The 20925-nt window shown below is 40.6% G+C and overlaps 1 protein-coding gene across 1 annotated transcript in view; it reads right to left on the bottom strand.

The window, feature by feature from the left end:
- Positions 1–20925, bottom strand: part of LOC306766004 (shisa family member 6) — a gene marked incomplete at both ends in the record, with an annotated part of 106624 nt that overhangs the window by 15858 nt on the left and 69841 nt on the right. The gene's annotated exons all lie outside the window — the stretch shown is intronic.

Genomic DNA, 20925 nt, shown 5'->3' with positions numbered 1-20925 from the left:
AGTGCATGAAACTTTTGGGAAAGTTCGATCCATTCCTGCAGAGGAACAAACCCCCGTCAAACACTACATAGCTCTCATGTTGCAGGTAAAATGGGATGATTGTTTGTTGTTCACACGAAGTAACTGCAGCTATTGTCAGTGAGATGAGGAATCAGAGATGTATGTCGTCATGGCTGATGAGGCCGGAGACGGAAAAACAGAAGTGTTTTACTTTTCCTTCACAGATGTGGGAATGAAACTGTAAGCAGCTTTCTGGATGCTCAGCACCCCTAAACCTCTGATCCTAGAATGGCCCCTGAGTATCAGAACAATTTTCTGAAAACTGAGTGCAACTACACATAGTATTGTGCTGATGTACCGTATCAGTTTATCCCCACGCTTCTTTTTGTGGTTAACCTGTCCTGTTCAGCATTATGACAATATTTCCTAAACCAGAGTGATTTCCAGGCTTAAGGTCTGATGGTGCGCTGTACACCTCGTGTGTCCGTCATCACAAGCTGCAGCCTGGACAAGCAGGGACATGCTGTGCAGACGCCACTCATTTGACGTGCACTTGTGTAATAATACTTACGCTGACATTTTACACATTGCCTTTCATGTGGAAATTTTGGATTCTATTCTCTAAATTTCTGCAGCAAAACCTCGTACTAGAATCAGCTGCTTTGTGGCACATTTTACATGATCACTTTAAAATGACATCAGTACTGATGTCATTTAATTTTCCATGTTAAAATCAGGTTCAAGTTCATAATATTTAGAGTTGTTAAGGATAAATGTAATTATATCACTAGCTAGGTTGCTAGCTCTTGCATGTACTTTGCATGAATTATGCTTCGTTGTGTACATGTCAATGTGTTTGTTTTATTTCCCAGAGCTGTAGAGCAGAAGAATTCACAGTCATGTGCACAAAAGGTTGGTTTTAAACACCACATTCAGTTCATTTATTGCACAGCATCATAACAGAACTGTGCGCTGTTGAGGACTTAAACTGTTGCTGCAGTCCAACGCGCCCCAACTGTAAGGTGAAGTCATTTGTCTTCTTCTCTGTATCAGTTTCATCATCCACACTGAGAAGTTGACATCCTGAATCTGCCTGACAGAGTAAGTGAGCTGTGAAAAAGCACACAACCTGAGAGTAAAAACAAAACGCAGCAGCACTCGGATTGACGTTGTGACTCTGTCACAAATGAAGCGCACGCTTCCAGGTTCCAGCCGGTGGACAGAGGGGATCCCACTGTGACCTAGATCCATTTTAAACGCTTCGCTCTGGGGAAGCTGATGGACAGACGCTGGCTCTGGTGAGAGCCCATGCCATGTCATTATGCTGGCAGGGTTTTGCGGTGCCATGTGGGCATGGTGGGACAGATCACCTCATTTTGCCCTTGTGCATACATTATATGTGGGTGTGACGGTGAGGCCAAGCAGAAACATTTAGTATTCCTTCCCTTCAGAGTTACTTCTGAGGCGGTTACAATACAAGCACAACGTCTTGGACTGCGAGCTGCACTAATTAGTCATCTTTCTGACACATGGGCAGATAAACCTGCTGCATTCGGCTCCCACTACATTTGATTATCCTGGAAATAAATATTCTGGAACGACTCAGAAAATGGAACTTTCTTTGATTTTGTATTTGCTTCCCCCCCTCCCCGCTGCTTCCTCAGAACTGTCCAGAGCCCCCCCACTGACATTTGTGGAAAAAAATATGACTGCATGCCCAAGACTTTGAAACGCATGACCACAAGATCAATAGCTCACAGCTACAACTTAATAAGGTGTGGGAATGAGATATTATGTCATGGCTGTAACTTTGTTGTTGCATGACCACAGCTTTCAATATACAGCAAGATCAAACAGCATGACGGGAGCAGGGAGGCGCGTGGCCATTATGCTCTTGCCATGAATGGATGTCTGTGTTAGCATTCTCAGCAGCTGCTTCTACAGACACGGTGAAATATTCTGATGTGTCATTTAAAGGCTTGAATGACAGATGAACACCAGAAAATGTGGAGAAAATTTAGATCTGGGTTTTGTCGTCACAGATGGAGTTTCTCTGCTGGAGAAGAGTCTCATGAACAAGCACACTGACAAAGGACGACGATGCTTCCTTCCCTGCTGTTATCGTTGCTTTTCTGATCAAGTCAAAGATTATATTTAAAGCACATTCAATCCTGATGGGTGTTAGCCTGTTTTAGCCTTTGTTGTGCCACATAAAACTGTTTAATATACCCATGTTTGGTATCATAACTGCAACTCTTTTCACTTCACCTTCTTTTACTGTTAGCACGTGGGGCAAATTTGACTGTTTTATCCAAAGAAATGTAACGTTTACCAATCTCCACCCATTTTTACAGTTGAATAGATATTTTTATCGAGCTATGAAATCACTAATGCCATCACTTTCAAATCGATGAGTACTAAGGGCTATTAGAAATCATCATTTTAAAGATTATTAAAAAATAATTATCAAAAAAGAAAGTGAAATATAACTAATTATTAAAATGTAATGACTCAATTTATTCCTTTCTGCCTTGAGGAGGTACTGCCTACCTTGCCCAGCCCGACTGCACACCACAGTTTAGATGGAGTGTGAAGGTGTAGAAGTTCAGACAGGTAAGGTGGCCTCATGCCTTTCAGATTCCTTATAAATAAATGCAGCGAAAGAATATTAACAAAGTGGAAAATCCATCGCCAAGTGATCCATTTGTTGGCACAAAACAAACATGTGGACCAATTAGTGCTCCTCACTGGGAACACCAGTGTTTTTGTTTTGTTTTATCTTTTACATGAATCCACAAAGGTGGCCTCTATTTGCTGAGTAATCCAAACAAGGTTCTTACTGATTCTTGTTGGTGGTTGAAGTTGTTTTTTTTTTTTTGTTTTTTTTTATTCCTTAAACCCACAAAGCCTTGAATGTGTTTTGGCCATTTTGCATCCCTATATTATGTCCAATACATGATTTCTGGAGTATTTTCTGCACATTTGTCATCACTAGATGAAATATTCATTTTGCAAGCTGCATGTGTCCTTTGTCCTTTGCACGTCACTGTGCATGAAATGTTCTAAACTAGTTGAAAAAAGTACGAGAGGATAAATTCAGCCATGGTATTTTCTTTGCACTGTGTTGTAGGTGATGTCAGAGCTGAGACTGACATACTAGATGATGGTTTGATGCCCAACAGATTAAATATTTAAGCAAATATTTTGCTTCCAACAGAAAACACAAATTATCTCCAAAACCCTCTCATTTCTAAAGAAACATGACAGAACCAATTAAAACTGGTTTATTACAGTTGATAAACTACATCTTTATGCTTATATGTTGTTTCTGATATCACTGTGTTGAAAATCTTTATACAACATTTTTACTTTTGTCTACTAATAAACACCTAAAGTAAAAAGTTCTTTTCTTTGCTGATGATGAATGAGTTTATTTTCCACCTTAAAAAAATTAATCTTTGTGTGAAACAGTTATTAACCACGTTTATTTTAACTCTGGAAAAGCAGCAGTTTGACATCAACTCACACATTATCAACAGAGAGAAGTCATCCAGACCAGCACAGTCTGAGCCTTACCACAACGCTGTTAGGAAACTCATCGGTATCATCCAGTGAAGAACAGCTTCTCGAAGTCTGTGAATTACTAACAAGGATAAGCACAGATTTATCTGATGTCTTCTTCGATATGTCAGAAGTAACATCACACAAAGCTGCCGTTATCCTCGCCGTGGAACATCGAACTCCATGAACCAGCAGATGAAAAACTCAAACAGGAGCTGAAGAGTCGGGAGCTGAGGGTGGAACCAGGTGGAGAGAAAAATATCCAAGCAGCAAAGCATGAATAAGTACAATCTTTACATAAGCATGCAGGCTACATCCACAAATTTACTTTGGGTCTGATGTTCCTGGTTCAGAATCTAAACTTTCCCTTCTTTTAATGACGTCATGTTATTATAATTTTTATCCACTAGTGATGGGAGGTTCAATTCTTTTCAAAGATTCTGCTGTTGTAACGCGACTCTCTTGAAAGAGTCAACTCTTTTGGCTACCAAATTACTTTTTCTTTAGTTTCACTCAGATCTTCTAATTTAATCTAATTTGGAAATTATGATTGGTTTATTTTTTGCTAACCTGATTTTATTCATATTTAGATCACAAATGTCTTCTTTTGTGCTCTTTTACATTAGATAATATTATCATATATGACATTTTAATCAAACCTTTCAATAACTGAACACACAACCACGCCAAGCAAATAAAATAAATAAGGGCTAAAACATGAACATCATGACACTTCAATTCATGAGCCATTTTTTTGAATCTGTCTTTTTTTTCTTCTCTCTATAGACCTGGTCTGTGCCACTAAACTTCCCTGTCTCCTAAAAGGTTCTTTGGAATCCAATGTATTATGTGGCCATTAAAATAAAGTTGGGCCACGACTAAAGATTCAGATCTATTAGACAACAATCAGTTCTTTTGGTTCACTACAAAGAATCAGATCTTAGAGCCGACTCGTTCATGAACAACACATCACTATTACCCGCAAAAATAGACAAGATGGTATATTATGATGTAAGGAGCTATGTACAGTGATGTAAATTGTCAGGAGGGACCACTTTTGTAGAAAATGCTTGAAGCAAGCTTTTTTTGACAGCAAAGTCCATCTATTGTCAGTACACACAAATATCAGGCAGGCACCCTGTTTGGAAGTGCATTCAGTGTTTTGATATCTGACCTTTTCAGGCCCCACGAGTCACAAACACTAAGATGAACACAGCAGTGAGTCATAATACAACTTCCACTGAGACAGTTGGAGCCCACAGGTAACACTGAAGGCTTGAAGTCAATATTTTCCATTTAGTTTGTTGTCATTGTCCTTAGTATGCTTGCACCAACGTGCACTATTTGCAGTCCTTCAATGCTAACAATGGTTGCAACCCAGGTTTCATCATCCTGCATCTGCACTCAGGTTTGTTTATGCTGGTTTGTTGAATGGGAGCAAATCCCAGATGATTGATCCACAAATCTGAGTATGATTTATAAGTATCGTCTTGGTCTTGGAATAAATTCATATTTCCAGGTGGAGGTCATTTTCTGTATCCTTGTACTTTTTATACATCACGTATCTCAGAATTTGAATTAAAACTACGTTATGTTTCAATCTTATTGGAAAATACAGTGTATCATATTGAAGAAAATGCAACATTAAAGCAAGTTTGGCTATTTTTTAAGACAATGTTTAACGCATGAATCCATCATTTTAATATGTGAAGATAACTTTCAGAAAGAAGCTCTTGCTGCAAGCGGATCATGATAAAATGCGGGTGTAATAAGGCTCGTGACACAGACAGAGCACATTGTGATTCAGGAGTAATTACGTAAAAACGCATCAAGCGATGTAGCAGCATCTTCTCATGTTTGGTGTAAAGCAAAGGCATCCAAGTATTCCAAAATGAATTATCCACCAAGCTATTTGCTATAATTACACTGTGTTTTCCTGTAATTACATTGGTTGGATAGCATAAAGCAACTGTTGATAAGCAGGCTGATGAAGCGATTAAATGGAAGAGAAATGGCAGGCTTTGTCAAGACACCACAAACTGGAAAATTACAACCAAGATCTTTTAATGACTTTGTAATTGCGAGTCAAGCTCAGCTGCTCGTTGGCATTTAACAGCGAGCACAGAGAATGCTAAAGTCTAATGTTTACATCGTTTACATCGTTCACTCCAATTTGGAGATGAACTGCACTTTTGGACGCAGCTAATTTGAGTTGAAGACTAGGATCAAACAAGTCTGATCACCATGCAAAAGTCATAGTAAACTATAAATTCACCCTGAACAAATGACTGAAGAACGCTTCTCATTTTGCCACCAATGTGCACTCTGACACCTATAAATTGGACAAAAGAAGAAGACGTTTGCAGCTCAGTGATTCAGTGCATTTTTCACTTGTTTGTCACTCTTAGTGGCATTTTTTCAGTTACTGACAGGTCTTTGTGTGAGCTCAGACAGCTATTACCCCCCCTGCTCTAACAGAACCGAGGCAGGAGACTGTCTTGGCATTACATGCCGGCTTCCCACAAGGGGCCCCTGAGGCAGCGGATCTTTGTTTCTCCAGTATTGATTAAGAATTGTGTGTCGCAGCTCTTGCGCCCGTCATGCACGCCTGACAGGCTTTTTCCAGTCAAGAGAAAGCTTGGCTTGGTTTCCCCTCCGAGAATGACCTTGTGACTTCCTAACAGAAATAAGTAAATACCCTGCAGTCCCAAGGAGCAGTGATAAATGAAAGTGGAGGCAACAGGAATCACTGCATAACAATTTAGCTACTTCTCCATTCCACAATCAGTCAGCAAATATTGGACGTGTAAATTGGATGTTTGATCACAATACAATATCAGATCAATCCAGTGGATAAGCAGTGATATTTGCCAGAATCACAATGATATGATTTTAATCTCATGTAATTCAGGATCCAGTAAATGATGAGAGATGATGTAACGTTCTAATCATATCAAATCACAAAAAGCAACCAAAATATATATATGTAAAAAAATAAGAACCTTCTGAGCACAATCAGTATTTAAATGACAAACCATCTCATAATAAATCAATTGCATCACATTCTGAACATTTACCTCTAAAATGTTGATGTCAAATAAAAGAGTTTGTTTGTACACATTAAAGCAGGATATGATGTAAACTCCTATTTACAGATTAAAACAGAAAATCTTTATCACAAAATCATCAAGTAAGAATAAAACTGGATAAGCAGGTAAGAATTTTTAGCTGTTGAAATGACTTTTTCAATGTTTGATCGATATGTTCGATTTGGATTTACATTATTGGCTCATTGAAAACTGAATCGCAGCTGTAGATTAATTCTTTAACCCTTTAAAGTTCAATCCATGAGAGAAATTGGAAGAAAATCTTAATTGTTTTGATCCGAAATCTTTATTTTTGGCTTTTTAACTAGCTGTAAAAATAGTTTTAAAATTTTTTTTCACATACTTTCTTATATGTCAAAATTTATGAAGTGCAAATGGATTCCACCAGGGGGCAGAAGACCAGTCTCAGATTCTGGACAACAGGGTTATGAGCAAAGTTATTGCAATAAAGTGACACAAAACATCACAAACTATGTGTCAAATAAGAAACATACACCACTAAAAGGTTAAAGCAGTGCTACATGAAATTCCAATATTTTCGTTATTGGAGTAGCCGTTGCGCTGCAGCAACCTGAAGCTACCAGCACACTGGCCATGATGAATGCACACCACGGCTGACCAAGCAGGAAAGGCAAAAGGACATTGTTGGAGGGAGCAAGGTGAAGAAAGAGAAAGGGACAGGGCAGGAAACCACAGCAAGAGTCAACATCAGACTGACTTTCACTGGCTGGAGGGAACGCAGAGAAGAGACAGGATGCAAAATGGTGCTTAGGTATGAAATCCTGCCAGTACCAGATTCAGCCACAAACATCTGTCGATATGAAATGAGGTATTTCATACCTTCATAACTATTTAAGCATGCTGAAGACTGCATTTAGAGGCACATTTGTCTTGTAATTGGTCAAATGGTGAACGTTGCAATTTATTCGGCTTAGTTCCTTTAAATCTTTCCAACTACATGTCTAGAACCAGTAAAAGCTTCAATTTTTTACGTTATTTTCCCTTTTTTTGGTTTACAGACGACCTCTAGAGTGAGAACAGAGCTTGGAAACAAAGGTTTTAAACATGCCACTCTGTCCACTTGAAATAATTTACAAAGGCATCCGAAAAGAGCAGAACTTATTTCTTTTGAAGTGTAAGTCATCCTGCCTTGTTGCTTTTATTTAATATGTTTTCATTATACAGACGCCAACAGCTGTGGAAAGAAGTGGACTTTTAGAAAGATGAACGCAAGCTTTTTGAGTTGAGTTGTGATGAGTATGAACTGCTATCATGAGACTTTTATTCCAAAAGAAGCCAACCTAACCTTCTTGAACGGGACGTCAATCTTTCACCATTTACTGATAATCAGAGAACCTTATCAGGAAGCTTTTGGCTAAGTGGCTGTTATATTACAGCTGTTTCCGCTGGTGGAGCATCTTTTGGCTCATTGCTGCACGCTTTGGAAGGCTTTGTCTCCTTCACACCACTGCCACTATCACAAAATTAAAGCAACAAGCGTGCCTTTCTCCCCTGCCACATGAGTAATGTGTGATGATTACAACAGATAATTACATCTATTTCCATGTAAATGTGATTGATACTTGTCCTACAGTGTTAAGCTTCCTTAAGCTGCAGTCGGAGCCGTTTTCCTCTGATCTTGTTATGATCTATCCATAATATTTGGATCCTCATTCTGAAGTTACCTAATTAAATGATCATTCGCGACAAGTAAACAATTGCTGATGATTCTAATTAACGACGGCTGAACGCTGTGAGGCGTTAGACGCTGCATCTTACAGTGTTTATTAGAAGATGCGATTAATGCAGTATCGTAGGGAGTTTAGATCAGTTTTTTCCCAGTGGCAGACGCTGAATGACTGCAGCACAACATGCAAAGAGGCTGCAGGCTTAATTGTTTCGGTGCTGTCATCCACGGTATCGACCGCTCTCATAAGAATCTCAAATGAACACTCGACTGATAATGCCAGCACTTGTTAAATTCTGAGCGCTGTGGGACTTTTGGAAATGTCAAGACAAGCCTAAATGATTAGAAAACAGAGGGACCTTTGTAAATAAATGGAACAGACCCCATTTTTATTCCAACTGGCAACAATATCTTGATTATGCATTTGTTATTCAAAGATATAATCAGGATTCTGCTCCTTTTCCCCGCTGTGCGTTTTAATTTCCACAGGCTCTGCCTGAAGCCGCAGGGTGGAAGTGTTGAGAACATTTGCTCACCCCGTGTGGCCTTGTGTCAAACATGCCCTGTAGTCAGGTCGCGCCTCAACAGGTACGCAGTCAGACTGCTTATTAAAACTTCGGCTCGAAGCCCACAGAGCTCCAGGATTTAACATGCCTGCAGCTTGCCAGCGAGCTGCAGGTACCAAGTGTTTGCCAAACACGTCTGGTTGGAGGTTTGACCGCCGGTCAGAGTGAGCCTTCATTTCCTTTGACATACTCTAATAATCTTGACTCACATGGGAAGTTTCACTCTGGCATTGTGGTACACTGTGACCTTTGAAGAAATACCAAATGTCTGCAAGATGATTTTATATACTGTAGTGGCTTGAGCTAAAAATAGTAATACAAGGTTTTTTGTAAAAATTCTGTTTCAACAGGCTTTAAAGTAAGTACATTTGTTAAATACAGCCAATCAAATCCCCTGTTATTGCAAATAATCAAGTTTTTGTTCTAAACCTGGACTCACATCCTTCCCCCTACCCTAACTGACTGACTCCAGTTTTCTTCAACTTAATGAAAACTAAACTAAAATCCTTCTTGTTGGCTGCAAATCCACACTCTCCAAATCTTTCACTCTCCATTGATTATTCCAGTGTATACCCATCCTCCCCAGTTAAGAGTCTGGGTGTCATCCTTGACATCACCATCTCCTACACTGGCCGCATCAACAGGACCACCCAGTTTGTATCCCACCATCTCTGCAGCATCAACCATCTTGTGTATTACTGCAGTGCCAGAAATACATGGTTCTCCCCACCCAGCTCTATGCACAGAATATACAACAACAAGCTGGAAGATCGGCCAATTCTGAAAGCTCAACGGCATGCAATGCATTCTTCTTTTTTTGCAATTTTCAAAAAACTGTTTCAACTCTTCAACTTTTTATACACAGATGGACACTCATCAATATGCCAAAAATAAATGATTATGCTTATGGGCGGTAACTGAATCTGTTTGACATCTGTTAATCAGCTTACATACTGCGTATGGTAGCGAAACCTGTAATTATACTGTTACTACACATGCAGACTGCTGTAAAAGGCATTTCCCACAACACTCTGATTACAGGTTATTTTCCCTCTTCTAGAGGTAAACATATGTATAAAGGACATTTACAACTGCACACCTACAGCGACAAGGAACTACGCTGCAGCCCTTTTATGGAGCAGGTTAATTGACTTATTTCTCAGGGAGGTCTTTTTATACTCTGTGTGTCCACAGTTTCCTTCCCCCCACTCAAACACAACCCCCCACGGTCCCGGCTGCAGGAGCGACTGCTAATTATACAACCAAACAGATAACTAATAAAAGTAACATTTATATGTTTATTTCTGTTGGTTTTCTCGTGCATCTGTTGTATTATTAGTGAGACTTTAGACGTACTGGTGTTGCAGAAAACCAAGTAATAAAAACTGATGTAGCATCGCAGCAAAAAATGGGTAATAATTTCAACATCTCTGTTGAAAAGATTCATTCTGCTGAATACAAGGGAGAACATGCTTTGGGAACATATTTGAGGGATTTCACTATCAAAATCTGAAAGACTGCGATAAGATAAGGCATAAAGAAAACAGTATGACGGCAGTGAGGGGAGCAGACATGAAAGGGAGACCTGAGAGAACAAATGTGTATGAGATGCTGAAGCGATTGTCAGGTTTTCTATCAGAGCCTGTGAAGAGCTGTATGGTTTGTACAAAAGGAGGGTCAGTGAAGAGATAAGGGGAGAAAGGGTGATCTGTCAGAAAAAAACACATGGAGAAATCTCGCCATGCCAAACAAAGGGAATGAAAAATACATAAGAGAGAAGAGGATGCAAGGATGAACCCTCCCCCTGAATCCTCCAAGACATTTTCTGAGCAGGACAGCATGAGAGAAGTGACGATGATGAGCAGATAAAAAGATATGGACCTTATCTCAGAGGATTTGGTCTCGTTTTATCCAGGGCATTACCTGGAGGCTACACCCTCAGCAGGGTCTTTAAAGGGGCAGCCAGTCTATGTGTGTATTGTGGACTTGGAGAAGGTGTTCACCTCCCACAGGGACTCCTGTAGGGGGTGCTCCGGGAATATGGAGTACCGGACCCCCTTGTATGAGCTGTGGGGTTCCTATGAGGGCAGCGTCAGAGCTTGGGCCACATTGCTGATTGCAAATCGGTTTGTCTTTTGGTGAGGGCTGCCCTTTGTCTCAGAGTCTGTTATGGACAAACTTTCTTGGCCCCTGGGATGCAGGGGGGTAGGGTCTGGTGGCCTCAGCTTTTTGCAGATGTGGTTATGATGGCTTCATCTGGCCGCGATTTCCAACTCCCACAGGAAGAATTTGCAACTGTGTGTAAACAGTTGGGATGGAAATCAGCTCCTCTGAATCTGAACTCATGTTCCTCAGCTGGAAATGGAATGTCTTCTCCGTCAGGAACGAGATCCTAACCCAGATGGAGTTCAAGTTTCTTGGAGTGGTGTGGACAAATGAGGGAAGAATGGAGAAAGAGAGTGAATTCATCTGCAGTGAAGTCGACTCTGCATCAATCTGTTGTTGAGAAGAAGCGGCTGAGCCAAAAATTACCAGCCAACCAATGTTCCTACCTTCAGTTATGGTTGCTAGCTGTTGGTAGTGACCGAACGCAAGGAGATAGGTAAGGAAGCTCAGTCATCTGGGAGGGACTTGCTGTATAGCCATCCTCATGCAGAGGAGTTGGATAAAGTGGCTTGTGTATCTGGTTAGGATGCTCTCTGGATGCCTCCCTGGGGAAGCTTTTTGGGCACATCCCGCTGGGAGAAGTGTATGGTAAAGACCCAAGACCCACTGTAGGGACTATGTCTCTTAGCTGGGCAGGGAAACCTCATGATTCCCCCAGTGGAGCTGAATAAAGTGGCTTGGAAGACAAAAGTCTGGTCTTTTCTGCCAATGTGACCCTAACCCCGGATAAGTGGTAGGAAATGGATCCATGGATGGGTGGGTGGATGGATTAACTGGAGACTGTAATGATGCTGAAACCACTCAGATCCTGGAAACTGTTAAAGTTCTGCTGGAATAAGTGGCCATTTAATACTGACTATAAAACTATGTTTTTTAGTCAGTGCAGTATAAATCATGTTTTTATCAACTTAGAATCTAAGTTTTACAGAACCTAAAGGCCATGTGTTTTCTCCTTGTATTTATTGTGGTTTAGGACAAATCAAACTTCAGCATTTCAGGAGCCCAGACTCACTGGAAAACCCGTGACAAACCATTTTGTCATTATTATGACACATAATGTCATCATATGGTTGCTGTTGATGGGCCGCATGGTCCATGAAAACAAACTGAAAACTCCAGTTTTGTTGATTTGTCCTCTCTAACCATTTATTTTCAGCTTCATAAGGAAAGTATTTTCAAGTGAGAGCAGGATTTAAGCTCAGCCACTGGTTTGGGATTTGTTGGGATGTTTAATAAAGGACATTATTGGGCTCCACTTCGTCATGATACAGATGTTGTTTTGTTTTTAGCACCAAAGGTAGTCTCTTCTGCGGGATTACAAGGGTAAAGAAAATGGATTTTAGCTTGTTTGAATCTGTGAAAATGGAACCATCCTCAGGATGCACAGTGACCTGGATAGGCGGAAACTTTGGGGCGAACACGCCAAAACGTTGCCATTACACAAAAGTTTTGTAAATATATTCTTTGTTTTTTCTTCACAATGACTCTATCAGGCTAACCTCAGTGAAACATCTAAATCTTTATTAAAATTTGACATTTTCATCGTAGCTGGAAGGGTTATTTACAGTTCGGAGTCTTGCTGTCTGTGTAAGTGAAGGTAACAGGTCTATCCATCACCAAACTAGCTGAATTTTCAATCAGTTCACAAATGTCAGATGTATTTATGTTACAGGAAACATCTTGTATAATTAATGTGGTATGATTGTGTGCCTATTTCTAAAGAATGGAGGTAGAAAAAAACAATGGTTTGGTTGGCTTTTATATGTTTCATTTCCACCAATGAATATCCTCCAATATTGTCAGTTTTATTATGTAGGCTTTGATGGAAATAACATATTATTGGGACCAATATGTTTATGTATCATTAATGAATCACTGTTTATCTAAACACTATTCAGGAAACAGTCAAGAGATGAAAGTTAACTAAAACATGAGATGTGCAGCACCAATATTTAGTAATAAAAGCTGTAATATAAGTAAAGAAGTGGTACATGGAACACTAAGACCTTTGTTTTATGTACAACCACAAGGTTATAACTGGGATTTGATAAAGCATGTGGATTTCCAAACAAAAATGTGTAACGTGAAGAATATGTTTATTAAATCAGACCCGAGCCTGCTGACAGACTACAGCGGATGCATCTTTCCTGCAAAAACAAAGGAACATTTCCTTTTAAACCAAACAATTAAACCAGTGGAAGGATACTGGAGCAGACACATTTATCTTGTTAACTATCATAAGATCTGAAGACATTTTACACTCCTGCTTTGTTCTGATATGCATGATATAGTTATTGTCGGTAAAATATCACACAACCTTGGAAAAAACTGCTGATTTTTTTAAAATAGCAGAACGTACTCAGACGATCGATCGGACACCAAACCGCTCTGCGAGAAGTTTGTTTTCCCGAGCAGCAGTGGATAAAAACCATCTACGCCTCCCACTGTGGTGACATTTGTAAAACCATCACTAAGCCCCATTACCTGCTCCCTCCTCTCACACACACTCTGGTAAGCTTTCACCTTTAAAAAGCAGCAAAACACATCCTTCTACTATGGATGAAAAGCATACATACTGTACACATCACGTTGCGCAACAGGAAATCACGGCATACGCCAGAAGTCCTTTGGGTGTTCGTTTACTGTCAGAAAATGGAGACGAGAAGGCAAACAACAATTTGTAAGACTGATTTGCATCATGCCTTCAAGCGGAGTAAATGAAGTTCCTGTGAGCTTCTTCCTGAAGACTCCTGCTGTCAGCGAGCCCCCACCAGTCCCATTTTGATCTTTGCTTTCATGTCTTACACTCCTTTTCTCTCCCCCCTGAACCAGACACATCTCTTTTAATTAGACACAGGAAGAAGCAGCTTGACTTTTTTTTTTTTTTTTTTAACGTGCATGTTTTCTATTAAAGCTTGAAACTAAAATACATTATTTAATGTGGAGCAACGTTGCATCAGCGTGTATGTTTACTGTAAGTATGGGCCTGTGGCCAATGCACCGTGACACATAGACAGCAATTCATATATATATTTATATATATATTAAAGAAGAGAAGGAAACAGGAAATTGCACTTCGAGGATCTTATAGATTAAATAACTGAATGAGATCCACAAGTGAGAGACAAACAGGCTCCAGGATATGTTGTTATAGGAGAGTTGAGGAAAAAAACCACACACTTGAGCAACCACAGCAACAAACAGACTGTGTTCCTTTAGTGAGACGGACTGATGCACTAACAAGAGTTGCTCCATTTCCTCTTGCTCTTTCAGTTCGTTTCGGGTGCCACACACACCCATCTATGGATTCACACAGGTTACGAGTCACTGGACAAGAAATCCTGGAGTACACTGCAGGGTTGGAATATCTGTGATTCAGGCGTCTGTCAGCGTTGCTCCAGACAAAGAAGCTTCATGGCGAAACAGGAAAGCTGAGGATAAAGCTAGTGTTTTCAGACTGAGGGTAAAGCATATTGAAGGACTGATTACCTGATTCTAATGAATTCCAACCAATGTCATGCATTTTTAGCTCCTTAATGATGATGGTCAGCACAGCAGATGAGAGGTGAGGAGCTTCATTTTAGCCGTAAAATGTTCCTGGTTTGTGAAATGAAGCCACGTGCCGGCATATTTTAGATCAGTGGCCTACTTTTGGCTGGACTTGGTAAAACGTGTTATTAACAACCCAAAACTTGGATGTTTTTCTGCTAATCAGCTTGAGGAGGCGACAGCTCATCATCAAACTGAGTCTAACAAGAAAACATTTAACAATCCATGGCTGGACTTTAATAATCTGTAGGTTTGTTACGCAGCATTTACGTGGTCTGTTAACATTAAACAAACCGTAAGAATTACTGACATGTTGCGGTAAAGATTGGTACTGCAATGACTACAAATGGCAAGAGTACTTGTGAAAGGACGGTGGCTGTCAGTGGCCAAAATCCTTGCAGACAAACATGATTTCATCTGTGAGAGGACCCAGATGCAGCGATGATGCACTACAGGTAACTACTTCAACATTGTGTACATGTTCACCGTCTTGTCTGTTACTTACAGCAAACAGCGCTTTAGCTCCTTACAAGCAAAGCCTTTTTTCAATCTCAGAGGGTTCCCACTGCATACACACAGATGTCTGTCCATTCAGAGACACCGTAGTTGAAATGGCGGCACATAAATGACAGCTGCCATGTATGTAGAGCATAGACTGTATGTAGAGATGGGCGTAGGCTCCGTGAGCATCATGGTGGATGATTGACATCGAGCGAACTCCAAGCTTTCTGTAGCTAAGAGCTAACTGAGCTAACTCGGAGATAACCAGAGCTAACAGGAGCTAACCAGCTAACGGAGGTAAGCGGGCTTCATGTCATGTTGTTAACCAGCTAAAAACCGCAGTTGTTCTATGTTCTTCATACTTGAAGCGGGAGATCAGGTACCTGTCATTTAAAAGGACACACCCCTAAATATGCCGAACTTCGAGATTAAATTACTTTTAAACGGGTGAGTTTGAAAAAAATTCACTCCCCCCACAGTTGTCATGAAGGTAAACCTGACCTATTAAACCTAAAATGGATTTTTGAACCAGGCTGTAAACATGTTTATTTCTGCTGTGAAGTTGGTCTTTTTAACATGGGAGTCTATGGGGATTCGCTCTGTTTTGCAGTGGATGAAAGGGGAACTGCAATTTTATGCACTTCTGCATATGCTTCACTTTTTACCACTGAAGGCTCCGTCCATCTTTCTTACATGTGGACCCAATGCAAGTATGAGCCCCATTCTCCCCCCAGACCTTGCACACTTACAGTTTCACACAGTTTCTGGCATTTTTAAAAAATTTGGTGGCGGGGGACTTATGCAAAAAAGAGGGGGTTCACTTAAACTTTATCCTTGCAGACTCAAAGGCAGAATCTCCAACCAGAGCACCAGCAGCTGACTTTCCTCATTACAGGTCTTGTAAACGCACACACCATCCAGGTTTCTTCGTGCAGCACACACTGAACTGCACACCAGCCACTTAGTGGATTGTTTCCTGACTGGTTAGAGTCATCTCACACAGAAAATGGCAGAAAACTTAAGCAGTGAAGCTGCAGTGAAAAACAAATCATCTACTTTGGTAAGCGACTGCTCCAACACACCATCCTATCTGCATTAGCAAGCCGCCAAACACTGAATATAAATGTGTGTTTGCCTTCCAGCGTAACTTGTTGTTCTTGCATGTCATCTTCCACCAATAGCTTATTGTCTGACACACAGTTCCACAGAGCGCTTGCACATCCATGCACACGTTTGCATTGATTAGTAAAATGTGCAGAAGATTAAGAGAGAAAAGATTTTTTTTTTTTGGGGGGGGGGTTATGCCTTTATTCTTTTTGCAAGGGGGAAATATTTGCATTGACCAGTCATACCAGCTATGTGCTGACTTCCTGCGCTTGTCCTACAGGTTTATGAATAACTTTTAAAAGGATTAACCTACAAATCAATGCCTGCTTTATTCCAGTAATTGAGAGTAGAGGTTCAAATTAGATTATAATCAGAAAAGTTGATTAGGAGCTTGTGAAATAATGAACCTCCATTATGAACTAGCTGGCATGTCCTTCACTCCTGATGGTTGGAAACCCATTATCACCCCAGCAGAACAATGCAACACATTTCACATTCATATTTCATTTCCCGTGTGCAGTCTGATGAATGAAACCCGACTGGAGATCATTGTCTGACAGAATGCAGTCTGGGGAGGGAGAGGAGGGTGTTACATCGGGGATAAAAACAGAGACATAAATAACACAACGCAGAGGGAAAGACAATTTAAAATGATTCTGCTAATTAAATTTTTCCAAAAGCCATTAAAACAGTTTTAGTGCTGTTTGAGCAAAGTGTTATTGTAATTGCATTCATCCGAAGCACATCAACTGATGAAAATGGTGCAGAGGGGAAGAAAGATGGAGCCACTGCTGGGTCACATCATTATGTCAGTGTTTCTCTGTCTCTATCCATTTTACACAACACCTCGTTTAATAACCAACTCATCATTTCTTTATTCGTTTTGTTATATATAGTTCATGATCTCAGCCACAGGTTTGAAGTAGAACAGGGACAGATGTATAATGCATAAAGCTGCCCATGCTGCCATGCAGAAAGTAATGTATTTATTGGTTATTAAAGCAGAGCGGAAGGGAACCCTGCCGCTTTGAGAATCCAGGGCTTGTTTCATGTTTTCTGCTTAATTAATGTATTTCTATGTTATCTTTGATTCCATCTGAGCTGGAAATAAAAAAATGTTTGAACACATTATTCGTACAGAACGTACGTTCGTACAGAAGCCGAAACTAATATAAGAACGTTTGGAAACCTTGTAATGACATACAGAATCCTAGAAAACCCTCCAAATAATAATGTATGTTTGCATGTCATGAGGATGAATAACCCATCCCACCCTTCGATTTAATTGTTAATCATATTAAAAGGAACAAACTGAAGTAACCAGGTGGAGCAAACCAAGGTTTCATGATGAATTTGCATCATTTCCCTGAGATTCAAAATTTGATGGGTTTTGCTTTTACGTGTTTAACCTTTGGGCACTTCAGGCCCCAGACCTGGAGTTTTTAAACAGCACTTAGACACATAAACTAAACACACAGTTTCATATTAGAACAAATCTCACAAATGTCCCCTTTAATATGACACTAAACTTACTCACACAGACCTCGTGGTTGCAGCGATACACTCATTTTATTCAAGATGCATTACATAACTTTGACCTGAGAACTCCACCTCCCAGTTCCGTTTGATGCCACAGTGACATCGTGTGCGTTTCTGGAGCTGTTGCTACCCAGCAGCTCCCTTAAGCTTAGAAACCACATTCAACAGCTTTTTATCAGGATCGCTGTGCGACGTTGCAGCAAAGTTTCACTTCACATGCTGGCAAATGAACAAAGACACCGGCTGTTTTCAGCGTGCACCAGGACTGATTCTATGATGACATACACGCACACATCTGGAACAATTCCAATCAGACTAGAGAGATTTAAATCAAAGCAAGCTCATCTTTCAATTAGTTATTCTCACTTAAACGTCCAGCGTGTAGAAAAAAACTCAGAGCTCAAATTTAATATTGCAGTAACAGCTCGTGCTACATATATTGCTAAGGTATGCAGAAACGCAAAATCAATGAGAGAACAATACCAGGACTTAAAGGCAGGGTAGGAGAACCTGGAAAAACTGTTTGAGCAAGGCTCATATAAAAAACACGCATTTCAAAATTTCCTCTTTTTTCAGACACCCGCCTGAAGCCACGCCTCCAAAGCGCTCATGCACACTCTGCTCTCATTCGGTTCTCCTTCAGCGTTTTTCTCGGAAGTAGCCTTCTGATTTATGCACCTTTTCTGCCATAATGCGCCTTTTAAGTGTGTATCGTATTTTGACGTAGTATGCTCGCTCACGTAGCTAGCAAGCTCTAGCTCTCGCTTCGTTGCCTTTACAACGACCATCAAGCCTCCCGAGATTGTGTGATTTATGTGCGTAGGGGGACAAATGGCAGTGGAGTTTGAGAGAGTCCATCCTCTCGCCATTCCATCGCAGGATGGACTGGCGAGCTGTCCAGGGTGTACCCTGCCTTTCGCCCATAGACGGCTGGGATAGGCTCCAGCTTCCCCACAACCCTGAATTGGATTGAGCGGTTTAGAAAATGAATGAATGAATGAGTTTGAGAGACATATCACCATTTAATCATTTAAAACAGGCCAGTTAAAAGGATTGGATAATGTTTTTTCAGCCCTTTGCACTCCACAGGACTGAACTACATCTTTTTTTTTTTTGTTACAAAGTTTAATTGATCAGCTTCAATCTGGGTTTAAAGGGATTTAAAGCAACAAGGTAAAACATAAAGGTAGGTAAAAGGTCAAGTATTTTTGTCCACAAGTTTGAACTAATTAATCTAAAAAACACAGTTCTGAAGAAACGTCACATGTGTCACTTTTATGCAGTGGTGGTGATCTGCTCCCTTTGCTAAACCTGAATGTCCTATTAGTTCCCATCTTTAAATTCTTAACCTAAATATGATAAATTACCTTTTGTTCCTTGATAAACTGTAGAAGAGTCATGACTGCAACATGTGGGGATTCATTGTAACTGTGGTGCAACTGGTTCTGCCTTCTTTCTGTGTTCTGACACTCACAAATGCTTCAAGAGGAAAAACAGCTGAACTTAAGTTAAGGGCAAACGAACCCGTTTGGCAAGTCTTAAAATATCCCTTTAACTAGAGCAGCGCTGGAGGCTCGGGGTGTAGCAAGCTGCATGGAGAACCTGTCCACGCAGACGGGGACCCGAGTTACATAAACCAACACGAGGCATCACGAGATCCCTCTAACTGGAGCTTGTGATAATGAAATGGCCTGTTGAGGGCCTTGGAGCGATCAGGACTGAAATGTCATCATCTCACCTGCTGCAAGGCGACCCAGATGACTGAGCAGGTGCACCACGGAGCCAGGGATTAACTCCAGAGCCTCTACTCTGAATTTCTGCCCCTGCCAGCGAAGCAACTTCTACATCTGCAGTGCTTTAAAACACTGAAAGGAGCAGGGATGGTTAAAGATTCATGGGCTGCATTTCCACAGCCATCCGTTCCACTGATGAGGTCTACAGTGAGGGATTAGGGAACCTTGCATATTGTTAAAAGTAAATTGGTGCCTTTCAAATTTTGCAGCAGTCCGTCCGGCTCATATAATGAATTCCAGTAATGAACTGGCCTTATACAGGGTAGCACACTATAAGCTGTAAAGTGTTGTACTATGCAGACCACATTTGTCACCATTACAGTCAATATTTGGTGACTGCCACAAGATGAATGTGGCCCTGGGGAGCAATGAAAGAAGCTTGGTCTAATCTAATGTGAGTCATGATAGTCTCAGTGGCTCCTGTTGGCCCAGGTAATGGTCTGCATTATACAACGCAACACCAGCTATTCTGTCACCTCATCTTCAAGCTCATTTATACAGTACAAATAGTTTGAGAACAAGAAGAGTACAGCAATTCCAGCAACGGAAAAATGTAGAGTTATAGCTGAACTGAAATGTGTTTTATTTCTGAGCCAGAGCTGACCCAAATACCTCCTTTCCATTTGTACTGGTTGTCTCTGGTGACCAAGCTTAACATGGAATCAATTCAACTAATTGGGAGACTTTAAATGGAATTGTTCTTTCCCTGGAAATGAATCGTTGCCAACCCGCCTTGTTCGGCCAGCAGAAAACAAACGGTTGTGTTTAGCTTTTAGCTCCATCTTCCGTTCACTTCTTAAATGCATTTCTCTGCTATTCTCTAAAAACACTCTGCAGTGAAAGTCTATTTGTGTTAAAATGTTTGATTCTTTCTTTTTACTATGCTACAAGGCATCTAATGATGGACAGAGATTCAAAACATTAGGACAATAACAGTAGCTGGCCGTTGGGAATGTTAGCATCTAGCATTAGCATTTAGCATCACAGAAACCGCATGCTAAGACAGTCCAGTGAAAGGCTCTGTGTTTACTAGTGTCACTTCAGCTTAGTGTAAGTTTCTACTGTTTTCCAGCTTTGTTTCTTGTGTGTTTGTTTGTGCTTGTAACTAAAGGCTCGGCATCCATGCTGTGTCTGACCTGCATCAACCCTCGACAATACACCAGCAGAGGAGTGGTGGTGGGAGAAAACGAAACTCTGCTCTGCTCTGATGTATAGAAAAAGAAAGACAAAGCTGAACTGACCAGAGCAGACATGCACGCAGCACGATTATACAACCCATCAAGTTAACTGCTGTGAAAGCTGACGGGCTAAAACAGAACTCTGTGCTCTGTTACCACGTAATTGAAGAA

Source organism: Telmatherina bonti (assembly GCF_933228915.1).
Source record: "Telmatherina bonti genome assembly, chromosome: 14".
Taxonomy (NCBI): Eukaryota; Metazoa; Chordata; class Actinopteri; order Atheriniformes; family Telmatherinidae; genus Telmatherina; species Telmatherina bonti.
This window is presented reverse-complemented; position numbering and strand designations above follow the sequence as displayed.